At 35.8% G+C, this 13,807-nt stretch overlaps 1 protein-coding gene and 1 non-coding gene across 7 annotated transcripts in view; one reads left to right on the forward strand and one right to left on the reverse strand.

The window, feature by feature from the left end:
• Positions 1-13,807, forward strand: part of Rabep1 (rabaptin, RAB GTPase binding effector protein 1) — a 127,297-nt gene that overhangs the window by 10,581 nt on the left and 102,909 nt on the right. The gene's annotated exons all lie outside the window — the stretch shown is intronic.
• On the reverse strand, positions 6,608-6,740 carry LOC141414497 (small nucleolar RNA SNORA51). Its single transcript, XR_012439524.1, has one exon. It is a non-coding gene; the product is annotated as a small nucleolar RNA SNORA51 (small nucleolar RNA).

Below are 13,807 nucleotides of genomic sequence, written 5' to 3' on the forward strand. Positions count from 1 at the left end.
AGCCATATAGTCATATCTAGTAGATAACTGGAAATATAGGCCTGGAGCAAGGGAGAAATTGAGGTGTAACTCTACTTTTGGGAGTGAAATGCTTAGAGATCATCTGGATGAACACTGCTCAGGAGAAGAGTATAGGTGATGAGGAAGATAAAACTAATGGATTGTATAAGGAAAGGGAAATCAGTGACCTTTTAAAAAAGGGGAGTTAAGATTAGTAGTAAAAAGGTATTATTAGAGAAGTTTGAAGGAGGGAGGGAAATGGTCGCCAGTAGTGAGTTCTGCAGAGAACTCTGTCAGATGAAGACAGAAGTGGTCATTGAAATCAGCAATTAAGTGGTCATCAGGACCTCTAAGAGAAAAGGTTTTAAGGAAGGAATAAATAGATAGAGCCAGCATGTACATACTGAAATTTAAAATTATGTAGCTAAGCATACAAGTGGGACCGTCACTTGGAGTAGTAAGGTAACAAGGACTGTGTGTATAAAAAAAGTTTTAAATAATTGCAGATACTGGAGGAACTACCAGTGGAAAAGGAGGGACTAAAGATCTTGGTCTCGTGAGCAGTGAACCAGATTGGACGGATCAATAGCAATGAATGTCAATGAGAGATAGGGACCTCATCCTCCAAAGCTGAAGAGAGAGAAGAAAAGGATGAGTAAGAGAGAAAGCGAAAACTTGAGATGAAAGAGGGAGAACAGAGGAACACGAGCGCCAGCCCTCTAGGATTCTCCTGAATTATCTTAACCAAAGAACACAGAAAATAATTAAACTTTTCCAGTCTGATGAACAATGATATAACCAATACCATTGTAGATGTGCAGGAGACAAGTTAATTCATTATGTACATTGACTGTCCTGGAAACTGAGGTGAGGCAGGCTGGTAGAATAAGTACAGGATATGATTGTGTTTGTATTGTGGGAAATTTGATAGTTTGGGGGCACAAATATTGGTTAAGGACATAAAAAGTCAAGACGAACTTTGTTCTATTTAATCCCTAGTTGATGTCTACTTTCAATAAACTGCTACATTTATTGTCTCTAAATAAACTGCTCCTCCCATCTAGATCTTACTTCCCCAGCTTTGTTAGCTACTCAAGAGCAGGATCTTTCTGAGACTACTGCTACATTTTACTGAGCACCTAGTAGGGCTCCTAGGTAGTAAGGAAAGAATATTAGCAATCTAGACTCATCTCTTTTGCAAAGAATTGTTCTGCATTTATTCCTAACAGATGGAAATGGTCTCTTTAGAACATTTCCCACTTTTTGTGGTAGTCATATTGGATTCTTAGTTATTTCTCTTCTATACCTTGGTTTTGGTGTCTTCAAAATAATCAGAATTAGGCTATTTGCTACAGAAAAGGTTTGACTCTTAAAAGAGCCTTCTTCCATTTCCTCTGTTCTTTTGCACTAATGTATTTTTCTATTCTTTGCTACTATATATTTTTAAATTTCTTAAGTTTTTTGCATCAAAAGTAATAAATCCTTGTGGGAAAATAATTTTTAAATGACTATTATGAGCGAATAAATTTACCCCTCAGAAAAACACTAATGGGGACTTGTTATAGTTTTCCATTTTTAAAAAAAATGTGTATTTTTATGGATTTTGTAGTGGAATCATGCTATCCATGCTGTTTGTAAGTTTCCTTTTCTTAGTTTTGTTTTTGATAGATAATTATGTCATTACTTTTGACTTTTGTTTGTTCATTTGTTTTTGAGTCACGGTCTTGCTATGTTGCCTAGGCTTGTCTCCAAGGTGCAAGCTATCCTCCTGTTTTAGCCTCCCAAGTGTTGGGACTACATGTGTTTGCTACTGTCCCTGCTCTATCATTATTTTTGAAAGAAATCATTCATTTTTGTTGCTATAGATGTGCTATAATTTTGAAAACTAAGTTATCCATTGATGAATATTTGTGCCACTGCAGTAGTGTTGCAGTGAGTGTTCTTGTACTTACCTTTGAACTCCTATGCATGTTTTTGTGGGACAAATTCCTTAAAGAGAATTACTGGGTTAAAGAATGTGCACATTTAATATTTTAACTGCAAGTATCAAACAGTGTTTTTGAAAGGTCTGGTAATTTACAGCTTTATCACCATGTGTAAAAGTGCACACAGTCCTTTAACTTAGCAAATTTGAATTCTAAAGTTGATCATTGTCATGCCTGTGGTAACTATAGCAAAATTTGTTTTTTACTCTGAGATATTTTGACGTATGGAAGTATTTTAATTCATATGTGATTTAGGACTTTTTTTTTTTCTCAGTATTGAGGTTTGAATTCAGAGCCTCATACTTGCTATGTAGGCACTCTACCACTTGAGCCATTTCACCAGCCCCTTCTTACATGATTTAGGTGTCAGTTTTTTTTCTCCTGTGGGGCATCTAAGTTTATTTTCTACCTCTTTGTGTTATCTTTTAATATTTACTTTCACATATTTGATTTGATTTGATATTTGATCACTATTGAATTTTCTTTTGATGTAAGGAATATGATAATAATTGAGCTTTTACTGTTTATTTTCAAGTGGCCAGCTAGTTATTATTGCAGCATGTAGTGATTAGTCCATTATTATTATTCATTGGTTTTGATGCTGCCACTTACTAAATTTCCAGGAATATTTGAGTTCAAAGTTGAACTGTATTTTGTTCAATTGATGTATCTATTCCGTTGTCATGATATATAGTTACAATTAATGGTTCCTCTCTACTTCATAATGGTTTACTCTTTTAAAGAGCCAGACACCCTTTATTATTCATTTTCTAGATTTTTTTCCCCTGGTTATTCTTGAATATTTACTTACTCAGATAAAATTGTAAATGAAAATATCAAATTTGCTTACCATGCTCCCTTTCTTGTCAAAAAGACAGTGGTAATGCCAGGCGCTGGTGGGTCACGCCTATAATCCTAGCTACTCAGGAGGCAGAGATCAGGAGGATTGTGGTTCAAAGCCAGACTGGGCAAACAGTGCATGAGACCCTATCTCGAAAAAACCTGTCACAAAAAAGGGGTGAGGGGTGGCTGGTGGGGTGGCTGGTGGAGTGGCTTGAGGTATAGGCCCCAGTACCACCAAAAAAAAAAAAAGGATAGTGGTAGCTGGGGTAGCTGTCTTGAAAGAGCCACTGGTGGAACACTTGTAATAGCATGCCGCAAGACCCAAGCTTGATCCCCAGCACTGTGTTAAAAGAAATATCAGAGTTAATGATCTAAGAAGAGCATGTATCTTTAACAAGCATCTTTATAATTAAATTAACATATTAATTTAATTATTAATGCTATCTAATCCTTCTAATTCTTTAAGGAGGATATCACCCATACTTCACAATTGGGGAAGCAAAAGTTGGGTAGCTTGCCTAGGATCCAGGTTCCCATGACTATTTTCGTTTCACCTCCTCTCAGGTCAGTTTTAGTTGAGTAAACTCTCAAATCATGGAAAAAAAAAAAAGGCAAAATTGAAAGAAAGCACCAAGTTTCTCTTTTATTTATAAATTCTCACTATTAATATATAGGAAACACCCTTGGACATTAATCTTTGATTTCATTTTTCAGTATTTTCCAGATTTTTCTGGATCAAAAAGTATGAGACTCTGATGTATATTGGTAAATTGCTTTCTAGAAAACCAGTTGTACTTTGCATTTCTATCATTAGTACTGATGATTGTTAGCTTCCCCTCGCCCTTGTCAGCATTCACTATAGACTTAAAATTTTCTTGCCAATAGAATAGGCAAAAAGAGTGTTGTATTGATGTTTGAGGTTGTAGTTTTGGTATGGTTGGCCTTTAAAAAATATATTGGCCATTTTTTTTAAACTGTTGTCTTATTTATAAATACTTCATTTAATAGGTGCTGGCATTCGTCTTTATTTGTTACAGATATTTTTCAGGTGTTGTCTTTTTTTTTTTTTTCCAGTGCTGGGGATCAAACTCAGGGACTTATACATACCTGGCAAGTGCTCTCCCACGAAGCTATACCCTAGTTCTCTCCTGTGTCTTAAATAGCTTTGGGTATAATTTTCATTGAGAAAAGTATTGGATTTCATTTGAACAAACTTATTTGTAATGCTTTAATACTTCTAAAGACTATCTCAGAATCAGTGAGGTATCTACTCATGCTTTCTCTTAAAAATTTTAAAAATAGTAGCCAATTTTTTTCAATATTATTTTAGTTCTTAAGTTGTTTCTGTATGAGCTGTTTGTCAAGATGGGTCTCCTGCATCTTGTACTTAAGTTATTTTCTTTTCTGTAAATAGTAATTTTATAATTTTCTTTTTTTTGTGGGGGGGTGGGACTGGGGTTTGAACTCAAGGCTTCATACTTGCAAAAAATATGTTATAATTTTAGATAAAATTTATATTGCCTATTACAAATAACTCAAAATACAGAAAACCATTGTAATACTTTACTTATTTTGCAGTCCTGGGAATCAAACTCAGGAACTACACACATGCTAGAAATCCACTCTGCCATTGAGTTACATACATACATCCCCAGTTTTTCAACACTTAAATGAAGTGATGTTCATGATGTATTATTAAATAATAAATGTTATTTTTAATACTATTCAACAGTTAATAGTCCCTTTCTTTCTTTTTCCCTCTCTTTTTTTCCTTCCTCCCTCTCTCCCTTCCTTCGACAGGGTCTTGCTATGCAGCCCAGGCTGGCCTCGAATGCAGGACCCTTCTGCTTTATTCTCCTGAATGCAGGGATTTCAGCTGTATTATACTATACTTGGCCTAACAATTAATAGTTTTCTAATGTATGGAATCTATCATGTTTAATCTTCTACTTGTAAATATTTAAGAGTTTAATTTTTTTCCTATTTCAAAAGACACTTCAACATCCTGATATCTCTAAATATTTGTCCAAACATTACTGTCCTGTTAACTGTTTCAAAGGTTTTATACTTAAAATTTTCATTTTTATTTTTTATCTTATTTTTTTTTAATACTTAAAAGTTTGATGTACTCTTTTGTATCAGTTAGGAATATCTCTATTAGAGAGCAATTGAAAAGCCAACCCCAAGAGGCTTAAAAAGTAAAGGGTGCATTTCTGTGTGTAAAACATTCAAAAGTAAAGTGATCCAAGGTTGTTTCAACTTTTCAAGTATGTCAGAGATCAAAATTCTGATTTCTGCTTTCCTTCTCTGTGGACCTGATTACTGGTATTGCTTTTTTTTTGTTTTTTTTTCCCCTCTCTTCTAGATTCAGTTCTGATTTCCTTTTGGAACTATTCTCTTAAATCTTTTGCTATTTTCTTAGTTACATTTGTTGAGTTCTCTATTTCAGGCACATGGACCATCCTTCTATTAGATATTCTTTGTTTCCCATATGTATTTTCTGTCCTTTTTCTTTGTAATTCACGGAGATAATCTCAGATCTTTTAGAACTGTTTAACAAAATGGATTACATTAATGGAGTTCCTAATGTTAGACAGTTTTTGTATGTCTGAGATAAAACTCCACTTGGCTGTGAAGGATTGTTCTTCTAGTATGTAGCTAGATTTGATTTACTAGTGTTAAAAAAATTTCACAATTAAGTGAAATTGACCTATAGGTTTTTCATTTTGGTACTGCATTTGGTTTTGTGTCTTGATTATACTAGTATAGTAAAATGGGAAACATTCCATCTATTACTATGCCAAAGATGATTTAAGTGGTGTAGGAAATATTTATTCTCTGTACATTTGGTAGCATTTGTTATGTTCACTTTCAAGTTTCATTTTGAAATTTATATAGATATTTGGTAATTTATTTTGTGAATGTTCTTTAAAAATTTTTTTTTGGTGGTACTGGGGTTTGAACTTAGGGACGGGGCACTTGTTAGGCAGGCGCTCTACCACTTGAGTCACTCGCCTAGCCCTTTTTTGCTTTAGTTATTTTTGATATAGAGTTTCATGTTTTTGCTTGGGGTGGCCTCCTTCTAGCTGAGATCACAGGTGACCACCACCACACTCTGTTTATGGTTTGACATAGATGTCTTATAACTTTTTGCCTGGGCTGGCCTCGGACCGCATTTTCCTTATTTTCCCCTCCTGAATAGCTGGAATTACAGATGTGAGCCACTATGCTGGTCCTATTTTGTGAATTTTCCATGAGACACAGTTGTCCCCCTCTTATACCTGAGGGGTATGTTCCAAGACCCCAGGTGGATGCCTGGAAACTGAATAGTACCAAACCCTATATATCTATATCTATCTATATGTATGTATGTATGTATGTATGTGTGTATAGATGGATAGATTGATTGATTTTGGAATTTTATAAATTGTTTTTGTCGTTGTTGGTACTGGGGTTTGAACTCATGGCCTCACACTTGCTAGATAAGTGCTCTATCACTTGAGCCCCAGGTCTTTTTACTTTAGCTATTTTTTAGGTAGGGTATTGTGATTTTGCCTTGGGCTGGCCTCAAATGGGATCTTCCTTGGCCTCTTAGTTGTGATTCTAGGTGTGAACTACCATGAAGGTCTAACTGATTTGTTGGCCTCAAACCTTGATCTTCCTATCTCCCAAGTAGCTGAAACCACAGGTGTGCTTGGGCCTGGTCCTTAACCGCTGTTGCAGTCATTATTCTTGGAATTAAATCATTTTTTAAAAAAACATTTAAATTTTCTTACTCCCCGTGTCTCACCATTCACAATGCAGCCAGGCACAGAGCCTGGGCTGAGGTGTATATGGAGGGTAGGTTTACTTTGTCTCCTCTTTCTATATAGTCAAGGTAAGAGCACAGCATGTGGTAAGCAACAGGAGGCTTTGGAATTAAATCTTTACATATGTCCATGATTTCTTCCCTAGGATAAATTCCTGGCAGAGAAACTCCTTAAAGAGTGTACAAAATTTTAAGGCTTTGGTGATGATTATCATATAGCCATCTGTCTTGAAATGTATCCAGAATTTGCTTTAATCAGATGTGTAAAGAGAAAACGGTCTTTAAAAGAAGCGTATATTATCCACAGTTCACAGGAGAAAAGGGCGTGACATGCTGCACAGTGCCACATGGGGAAAGCAGGAGGCCTAGAGATTACAGGAGAACTTGGCCCAGAGCCTTTATTTTAGTTTCCATGGGAAGAATGGGCAGGGTAGAGTAGGCAAGTTTAGGATTGATTGAATAATGCTTGTGGGCTCTGAGCTGTAGTTGGGGATAGTTTAGTTGTTTTAATACATGGCCCTGGGATCATTAGGGAATGGGAAATAGTGTCTTGACTGTTAAGGGTTAGATAAAGGAAGTGATTAGGAATGTGGGTTTTGGATTGGTTGGTTTGCATATGAAAGGTGCACTGTAGTGGAGTGGGCAAATTATTTACTATCTGTAGGAACTGGCTGACCCTGGAAGGGACATTCCCTCCCTGTTCAGTGAGATTCCCAAGATGTCAAAACATTATAAAATATAGAAAATAAGAAACATGATTAATACATCATCCTTTAGGGTTGTAGCATTTTTTGTTCCTACTAGCAGTCTGTGAGCATGTCAACATTGGGTAGTGGTATCTTTAATTAGAAAGAGAAATCCACAAAAAACAGTTAACTGATTTTGGTGAGCAAAAGTATTGTTTACATTTGCATTTATTTGGTTATGTTGGCATTTGGAGTTAGGTTATAAATTATTTATCTTCAGCCATCAAGCAATTAATGTCTACCTTTTTATTGATCTGGTGAAATTTTGTTGTCATAAATTTGAGTCGGTTTAGCAGAATAATCAAAGGAGAACAAATTATGGAATTGGAAGGTTTAATGTGGGCATTAGTCCATCACCTGATTGGATTGTTAGAATTGATAGAAACATCATACACCTGTGGGGCATGTTTATTTCTTCCAGAGATTTCAAGATTATACAGAAATAGCTCAAAATTAAAGCCCTTCTTTTTATTTTCATAACTAGAGTATTTCTTGTTACCAAACAAGAATTTCTTACCACCAGGTAAGAAATTGTGACTTTTTTGTTGACTTACTGAATTGAATTTGGAACAAGAAATCAAATTTGTCTCCTTATGACTGTCTTCTTTTAAAAACGTTTTTAAAACTCTGAAGTACCCATGAGTATTTTAAACATAGTATTTGCATAGTTTTAATAGGATTACTGTGTCTATTCTATATTTCTTCAATATTTAAGTCAAACTTCATTTTTATGAAATTGAGAGTATTGAAAGTATCTAAGTAAGTACCTAAGTAAGCAGGTAGCTAAGTAAATGCTAAATGAGCATTTGAGAGAGCTATCTCAAAAGCTTAGAAATTAGATGTAGATTTGGATTACATAAGTCTAAGAATTCAAGGAATAAAAGGGACTTCATTTTGGGCCATTTATTGAGACTGTTCAGTACATGGTAGGATGTTTAGCAGTATCTCTGGACCCACTAGGAGCCAAGTATTCTTAATGAAACAAAAGATATCTCCAAACATTTGCATATGTCCCTTGGTGATCAACATCACCACTTGAGCCATTCAAATGCTTTAGAATTGCTGGGTTCCCCTGGTTCACACCTGTAGTCCTAGCTACATGGGAGGCAGAAGTCAGGATAATCAAAGTTCATTGCCATCCTGGGCAAATAGTTTGGGAGACCCTATCTCAAAAATTCCTAACACAAAAAAAGAGCTGGTGGAGTGGCTCAAGTGGTAGAGTGCCTGCCTAGCAAGTGTGAGGCCCTCATGAGTTTGAGCCCTCATGCCATTTAAAAAAAAAAAAAAAAAAAGCTTTAGCATGTCCCTTTACCATTCTGCTATAAAATTATACAGAAGGCTTAAAAAAATAACCCCCCAAATCCTGCTAGTGTAATGCTCTTGCTGCAGAGGAAAATAATTTATATTTATTAATTATAATTAGGTAATCTATAGTTCAATAGGTAAATGAATGGTGTGACTACATTAAAGAAAGTATCTCTAGGAGATGGTATTAGACCTATCTATAACTCCTCATATGAGGCATTACTCTCCTGTATTCAGCTCCTATTATATTATACCTTTAATCACAAGGAAATTCAAGTAGGCCTTGGAGTCAGGCAGGTCTATATTTGAATCCAGCTTTTTTTTTATGATGGGATATTTACATGTATTTTCTGAGTAAATAAAGAGGTTAATTTTTTTTGTTGTACAAATTATTTGAAAACTAAGACTGAAGGACATGTACAGAAGTTTTGTTGAGAGAACATAGATGTCAAAAATTACAGTAATATAGCATTCATGTAATTGATGTCACTTGCTCTGGGAACGAGGAAGACAGAATATACAAATAAATGTAAAGAACCTGCATCATAAGGACAAAAAGAAAATACCAACAAGTAATACAAACTCATATAAATGGCTTATTAACCACAACTATTGAATCCAGCTTTTCCATTTACTAGCTGCTTAACAATGGAGAGATTACTAAATCTCAGAATATTTCTTCATATATGGTGGGATGTGATAATGTCTGCTTTATGCATTGTTTTGCAAGTTTATTGAGCCAATATATAAAATAACTCATCTGACATTCTGTGAAGAGTTTTTTATGTACAATAATAATTGTAATTATTTTTACTATTGGTGTTTTTTTGAGACAAGATATTGGTATGTAGCCCAGGTTGACTCCTCCTGCCTCAGCCTCCTGAGTACTGGGATAAGAGGTGTGTATCACTATGCCTGTCTTGAAGGTATATGTGGATTAATCCTTAATTGCAGCTCTAGAGGCGGTAGTATTAGTACTAGTTCCCATTTTCACAGATTGAGCAAAGGAACCAGTTTGTAAGTGGTAGGACTGGCATTCAAATTCTTGTTTAAATCTGGAACCTGTTTTCTCAACTGTTAGGCTGTACTGCTTCTCATATAAAACCTTATAAAAAGGTGATACTTAATTGTTAGTTCCTGTTACTAGCCATTTCGTTTTCTTTAGCTTTGAGATTTTCCCCTTTCCCCAAGTGGTGACATCTATATTCTCTTCTTGAAACTTCTTTTACTTGTTGATTCTTATGTTCCCTTCCTTAGGGATACAATTAATCTTCATCCACATGTAGGCAGAATATCTATTATCAAAATTCCTCTTTATATTCAAAATAAATCCTTAAGCCAGTCCTTAAGTTGGATTCTCAGATATTTTGTCATAGCAACCAAAAGCTAACTCAGACACCTTTACTAAAGCTATAACCAGCAGTCCGGGCTACACAGAGAGTTCCAAGCCAGTGTGGGCTACTTAAAGAGAACTTGTCAAAAAAAAAGTAAAACAAAAAAATCAAATTTCCAATGTGCACGGTCCTTAACTGTAACACAGAAAATACAATTCCTCACCTCCCTAAGCTTGTGTTATAGAAAGGCCATAACTATAAATTCTACACCCAGGATTACTTATCAGAGGTTCGTTATAAATGAATAGTAAAACAAAGAGTTGTATTTTATTTACAAGGCAAGTTGGATATAAAGAGGTTTCAGTTCGTACTTGGTTTGTCTCCATTGCTTTTAGGCCTGTGACAAGGCAGAAACATCATGGCAGATAGGGCCAGGTAAAAAATGTCGCCTTTAAAGATCTGCCTCTGATTACTTATTTCCTCCAACCAGGCCCCACCTCCTAAAAGCCCATTCAATTATGAACTCATCGATGGATTAATCCACTGATGAGGTTAACATCCTCATGTCCAATCACTCCCCAGTGGTGTACCAGCTGGGGACCATGCCTTCAACATATGAACCTTTTGAGAGATACTTCATATGCAAACCACAATGGTGTTCCTTTGTTTGTATTTAAAAACCATTAACATGTAATCAATAGCATTTAAAGATAAATTATAATAGTTTTTATACTTACAGAAATATAAGGAAGATCATACAGAGAGTTTGCTCATGATAGATCTAGTGTCCCCTATTAATAACATACTAGTGTGGTACATTTATCATTGTTAGGGAACTAATATCGATACATTGCTCCTTCCAAACTCTATAGTTGATTGAGGTTTCCTTAGTTCTTACCTGATGTCCTTTTTTTTATTCCTGAATCCTGGGCAGATGCTGCTCTTTTTTAAGTTGTGTGTGTCTGTAGACTCCTCTAGTTTGTGACTCTCTGACTTTGTCTTTGGTAATCTTACCAGTTTTTGGCTCCTCTCTCCCTCCTTTCTTCTCTGTCTCTTTTCTTTACATATTATAAGATGGAGTCTTCCTGTGTTGCCCAGGTTGGCCTTGAACTCATGGTCCTCCTGTGTTAGTTTCTTGAGCAGCTGGAATTATAAATGTGTATCACCATGCTCTGCTGGGGAACTTGTTTCTTTACACTGTTCAGTTCTGAATTGAAGTTGAATCTGGGTGTGTCTGGTTAGTGAAGCCTCAGTCAACTGCCTATCTTGTGGTTTCAAAGGAGATTGGAAATTTGTGTTTGACTTAGATTTTAAGAAGCTGCAATTTATAAAATGGAACTTCTTTATATATAGAAAGAGTGTTCAGAAGATGAAGGGCAAGAAACCTGTCCACAAACCATTTTTAATGGTCTCTAAGGAGTAAGTAGTGCCAGAACGTTAATGTAATACTGCTTCATTGAAATCTGTCAGTTAAGCCAGGTGCTGGCAGCTCACTTCTGTAATACTAGGTATTTGGGAGACAGAGATCAGGAGGATTGCAGTTTGAGGTCAGCCCAGACAAATAATTTGCAAGACCCTATTGAAAACACCCAACACAAAAAAGGACTGGTGGAGTGACTCAAGTGGTAGAGTGCCTACTTAGCAAGTGTAGGCCCTGAGTTCAAGCCCCAATGTTGCAAAAAAAAAAAAAAAAAGAAGAAGAAGAAAAAGAAAGAAAAAAGAAAAATGTGTTGAACTAAGCAATGTGCTTAGTGTCTTAATTTATTTTCCATTCTGGTACAAAATCCTTATCTTATTGTTAGACTGGTAGAAAGCATTGTCCTAAAGCCAGGCAAGGTAATGCATGCCTGTAATCCCAGCACTGGGGAGGTGGAGGTACGAGGATCACTAGTTTGGGGCTAGGTTGGGCTACATAGGAGAACCTTCCTCAAAAAAACAAGAAACAAACAAAAGGCACTGGCACTGTTAGTACAAAAAGATAAGGGAGAAAGGAATCTAGGATTGTATTGAGGTGGGTGACCTCAGGTCTAGGTGTGCTAGACTGGTGAATTGGGAAAAATAGGGAAGGGTAAGAGAAGGAGAGGTAAAAAGTATAGCTCAAAATAGCCACGGTACTCAGTAAGTTCTCCAGAGCACTGCTGCCCTGTGGAGATGTCATAAGTCAAAGAGTTCTTTAAGTTTTCTAGTAGGACATTAAAAGAGGAAAGAACAAACCCAGACAGAAAAATAGGTATAACTAATTTTATTTATTTTTAATTTTGGTGGCATTGGGATTTGAACTCAGGGCCTCATGCTTGTTAGGTGGGTGCTCTAGCACTTGAGCCACTCCAGCAGCCCAAAAGTTCTTAATTTTGATGAAATTCCATTTTTTCTTTTATGTTTCATGCTGTATGTATCTTATCTATGAAATCTTTGCCCATATCAAGTTCACAATTAAAAGTTTTTCTTCTAGAAGGTTTATGTTTTTATATCTCACATTTCAATGTATGGATCCATTTTTACTTAATTTTTTGTATACAATATGAGGAATAGATGGAAGTCCTTTCCTCTCCTTTTTTCCCCTTATTTCGTTTTGATATGCAGATGTTCCAGCACCCTGTGTTGAAAAGGCTATCTGCTTCCCATTGAATTATCTTGGCTCAATTACCAAAAACCAATTAAATATTTGGGTGAATTATTTCTGACTTCTAATCTGTTTCATGTATATATGACATATAGTTATACATCCTTATATTATTACTGTACTATCTTCGTTATCTAAGTTTAGTAGTAAATTTTGTACTTGGATGTTATGCACTCCAACTTTATTTTTCAAAATGTTTCAGCTGTTTTTAATTTGCATTGTAGTGAAAATTTAGAATCAGCTTGTCAGTTTCTATAAAAAGTGTATGATGGAATTTTAGTTAGGGTTGCATTGAATCTATAAGTTATTCTGGAAAATTGACCTCCTTAACAATACCGAGTCTTTCCAATCCATTAAAAAGCTTATTGCAAGCTGGGCGTTGGTGGCTCACGCCTGTGATCCTAGCTACTCAGGAGACAGCGATCAGGAGGATCGCAGTTCTAAGTCAGCTGGGGCAAATAGTTAGCGAGACCCTATCTCAAAAATACCTAACACAAAAAAGGGCTGGTGGAGTGGCTCAAGGTGTAGCCCCTGAGTTCAAACCCCAGCACTGAAGAAAAAAAAAGTTACTGCATATTTTTAAATTAAAAACAAAAGGAAAAAAACTTTCATTTATTTAAACAAATGTACTTTTTCTATTAGCATTTTATCTAGGATAGTTATATATAATCAGTGTGTTGAAAATATGTGGAAAAATTTAGTTGTAAAAATGTGATTGATTTAATAGTCTAATAGCTTCGTAAGTGTTCAGAACTGATATTCAAGCATAAAGGAATGTGAAGTTTAACTTCACTGATGGTGAATGTTTAGAGTCCCAAGCCAGGTCCTGAAGTGGCATGATAAATTTCTGTTTTATTATGAATACCAGTAGAAAGCTTAGCACTGGTGGCTTACGCCAATAATCCTAGCTACTCAGGAGGCAGAGATCAGAAAGATCTCAGTTCAAAGGCAGCCTTGGACGAACAGTTTGGAAAACCCTGACTGGGGGTGGGATCACAAGAAAAGGGCTGGTGGAGTGGCTCAAGTGGTAAGAGCATCTGCCTAGTAAGTGTGAGGCCCTGAGTTCAAACCCCTATGATGCCAAAAACTAAAAAAAGAATATTGGTAGGGTATTCAGAAAACTGAATTCTTTTGGGCTGTTTCCTTAAGTAAACCTGATAATA

The sequence above is a fragment of the Castor canadensis genome, chromosome 11 (genome assembly GCF_047511655.1).
Source record: "Castor canadensis chromosome 11, mCasCan1.hap1v2, whole genome shotgun sequence".
Classification (NCBI taxonomy): Eukaryota; Metazoa; Chordata; class Mammalia; order Rodentia; family Castoridae; genus Castor; species Castor canadensis.